We start from the raw sequence: 4,007 nt of genomic DNA on the forward strand, positions 1-4,007 counted from the left end.
ACTGTGTATCTGGTATAAATGCAGCTGTGTGGCTACCATAGGGCACATTTGCCACATCGTAATTGCATGACACTGCAGAATACATAGGGATCTGATTTCTTTCCAAAGGCGTTGCATGATTTTTAAACCTTTTTATGTAGTCTGACATGAAAAGATGGTTAAGCTCTCCTCATAATGCTATCTTGTGTAATTTATATATATAGTGTTGTGGTGTTGCAGCCACTGCCCCAGGTAAAGAATATGATAAATTCTAAGTACTGGTTTATATCTTTTTTTGTACAGAAAAGCTAGCTACCATGTGTAATTCTACTTTCTCTCTTTCTGCCTCTTTATTTCCACTTCAATACAGATTTATTTGCTAGGCAATTCTTCGAGACAAGTCACTTTTAGGCAAAAGTTAGTAAGCCATTTTTCTTACAATATTATTCTTAAAGGGAATTTATCAGGGTGGGCATGTGGAAGCAGTTAAATGAGCAATCTCCGGGGTATCAGCTTTGCGATTGGCAAAAGTGCCTTCCACAATTTGTCTTGACATGTTCTCGTTATACTAGCTGCATATTTGGAAGAACTCTGAGCCCCAAAATGTTGTAAGTGATCTATAGGTAGAATTAAAACCATCAATTGTGTTTTTTTAGGGTTTTGGGGTTGTACGCGATATGTGCAAAGACAGATGACACAAATACTTGTAAGTAAAACATTTATTACAAGTAATGACAGATAAAGAAAATATAACAAGAATACTTAACTAAAGATGCTGTTTGAGCCATGGGTCCCTCCATTATATAGAATGGCCGATGATCAGCACAGACACATGCTTAACGCAAAAAATGATAAGGAAAGTGAGCGCAAAGCAAAAAACGGCAGCAGCTATCATACAGGGCAATCCTCAACACCTCTAAAATAAACAAACAAATCAGCAAGGTATGCAGTGCTAAATAAATGTCATCAAGAAACTCTAATAGCAATATCTCTGCTGAAACACAGTAACATCAATTAAAGTATGTCCAAGTTCCATGTGTGGTGGATAAAACCATGTAGGCTTGTAAAATAAAAACTTCAAATGTTCAATTCAGCGTAAAATCCTGAAGATTCCAATGAACTTATGCGCTTACCACAAGAACATACAAACTGAGCATTATATGTATGTCATCAGGTGTACCATCAATGGAAAAGGAGGCCTGGTTCCTACTGCGGGCAGCATCCGGTCACCAAGGTAGACACTCAGGGGATGTCAGCACTCACTCTGGGGTCACATCTGGCTCACCGGTAGGTCCAACGACGTCCAGCCTCCCGGTAGGTACTTCTCCTATGATGGTCCACCTTTCATGGCTTGCAAAATAATGAGCCACAAGGAAAAATGGTCCCCTTTTAGGGGATTCACCCAGCTGACGCCACTAACCACCAGGGAGCCATTAACCACCAGGGAAGTTGCAAGCTAACCTGGCTGATGCAGGCTCAAATGTGAGTTTTTTCCTTTCTTTGGAATCATATAATAAAGATGTGCTTCACTATCAATACAATTTTGTCTTGTGGCTCATTATTTTGCGAGCCATGAAAGGTGGACCATTGTAGGAGAAGTAATGAGTCACAAGACAAAATGGGTGACCATTTTGGTCCCTAAAAGGGGACCATTTTGCCTTGTGGCTCGTTATTTTGCGAGCCATGAAAGGTGGACCATTGTAGGAGAAGTACCTACCAGGAGGCTGGACGTCGTTGGACCTACCGGTGAGCCAGATGTGACCCCAGAGTGAGTGTTGACATCCCCTGAGTGTCTACCTTGGTGACCGGATGCTGCCCGCAGTAGGAACCAGGCCTCCTTTTCCATGGATGGTACACCTGATGACATACATACATGCTTAACGCAAGCTCTGGGTCAAGACAAATATTTCCAGTCTAGCTTTGTGTTATATACTGTTACATACTGGACTTGTGTAAGCAATTGACAACCCACCCCCCATGCAAACAAAAAAGGAGAGCAGTGGTCTGCCTTGTCCAAATTATTATTAATATACAGGATTTATGTAGCACCAACAGTTTGTTCAGCGATTTACAATATAATGGGAGACAATACAGCAACAATACAGTTCAATACAAGAGAGTTAGAAGAGCCCTGCTCCTTGGAGATTACAATCTAAGATAATCACATTCCTTTGTTATTTAAGGTAATCAGACCTTGTCCTCCTACAGCCCTTTAACCAAGGCTTGAAGGCATTCTTAAACATCTGTGAGGCCAACATTAATAAGGAAATGTGTAATTTTCAACTTCCCAATCAAATTGTAAGATCTGTGTAGGTAGGGGAACTTAAATTTGCTAATGTAAGCGCAATCAGTTTTTAGGCTAATTAGATCTATAAAATTTGCTCAGTTTAGTTCTATTATTCTTATAAATTTTTCATGTTTGATGCTTCTTTTTTGACTAATTTAATAAAATTCTATATTACTGTTATACCTCAGTGTCTGTCTCTTTCCTCTGCAAATGGTGTAAGGGTGTCCACAATGCGCCATCTTTGGTCTCACTATTCCTTGTGGTGAGTCATCAGGTAGTGCAGGAGGGTCCCAAGGTTGCCGGGAGGAAAGTTGGCATACAGGATATATATTTCAAACCGCATTAACGTGCTTCCTATCGCTTCTCGGCCTTTTGGCTAAGATCAAGTGTAGTATCTGTTCTTATCAGTGTCCAGTGGGGGTGCTCCCGGCCATTCTAGCTTTGCGGGGATGGCTGTTGTATAGTACCCTCACTGGTATGATGGGGGTCTAGAAGGCTAGTACCCGGGGGACAGAAACCGGGGAGCCCACGAGTTAAGCTGGGGCCCTGGGAGTAATTCCCCCGAGGAGACAGGAAGGACCCAGTACCTCCTGATTTGGACGGATCTACCTTGTCTGGCCAGGGGCTGGGAAGGCAGAGAGTCCGCAAACACAGTGCTAGAGATATATTTATTTATTTAATTTATTTTTTCACTCCCACGTTTGTCACTTTTTACTTATGTGTGTGTTTTCTTCACATGATGGAGGGTGTGGGTCCTCGGGCCTGCCCTGAAGTCTAGGGGGAGGATGTGTGGCCTTTTGGTTCCTTCCTCCCCTGATCCCTAGGGGGTTTTCTCTTCGGGAGAGCCTCCTGACCTAGTACTGGATGTCCGGCTTCGGCTGGACATAAGGAACGGTGGTCCACCAGGCCTTTTGGCCAGGAGGACCAAATGGGAACCTTGTCCCCGTCAGGAGCTTTGTGCCCCGGGGGATCAGGGTAGTGGTCCAACCCCTTCGGGGGTAGGACAAAGCACACCCCTAAGTGCACTTTCTCGTGTGGTGTTCGCACTTGCACTTTTTTTTGTGATCACTTACGGGTTTTTTCGTTCTAGTTTGCACGTTTGCGGACTTAAAAAAAAAAAAAAAAAAGTGCTTGCTATCACCATGGGTAGCTTTTAGCTGATGCCAAATGCAGTACAATTTGAAGTAATTGGTCCAAATATTGACATTATTTAGGGCTTTTAACACCAGTTTTTAAAGTGGTAGTAAACTGCCCAAAAAATTCAAAAAAATCTTCTCCATGCAACTTTAAAAGCATAATGCATACTAGCACATTATGAGAGACCTGTCGGAAAAGAAAGCCCTCCAGCAGAGTGCTGCCACAGCTCCCCAAGGCTTCCATCTTCACCTGGTCTTCCTTCCTTCTGGGTCTGAAAGCCGTGGCCATCTGATTGGCAGAGCCGCAATGTCTTTACACCCCTGCGCATGCGCACGGGAGTTTCAGCTGCGGCACAACTCTCTCAATGGACGGCACTCCATCCATTGAGGGCACAGTTTGCATGCACCAGTGACATCACCGGTGCTTCTACAATAAATATCTCCAAGTAGCCAAAAATGTATACACAATTTAAAAATTACTAAAAGGCAAAACTTTTGTTTGTTTTGGATAGAGTGAAAGAAGGTTAGGATATTTGTCACTTTATCATTTCTATCTGTGCATCCAAAAGTTGTGTTTTTTGCTTCTATAGGTGTCAGTGGAAATG

The 4,007-nt window shown here is 42.8% G+C and overlaps 1 pseudogene; it reads left to right on the plus strand.

The window, feature by feature from the left end:
• The first annotated feature begins 2,622 nt into the window (after nucleotides 1–2,622).
• Nucleotides 2,623–2,796, plus strand: LOC149455551 (U2 spliceosomal RNA; annotated as a pseudogene).
• Nucleotides 2,797–4,007: the final 1,211 nt, after the last annotated feature.

The sequence above is a fragment of the Staurois parvus genome, unplaced genomic scaffold (assembly GCF_062004578.1).
Source record: "Staurois parvus isolate SC_StPar_1 unplaced genomic scaffold, SC_StPar_1.0 ptg000390l, whole genome shotgun sequence".
Lineage (NCBI taxonomy): Eukaryota > Metazoa > Chordata > Amphibia > Anura > Ranidae > Staurois > Staurois parvus.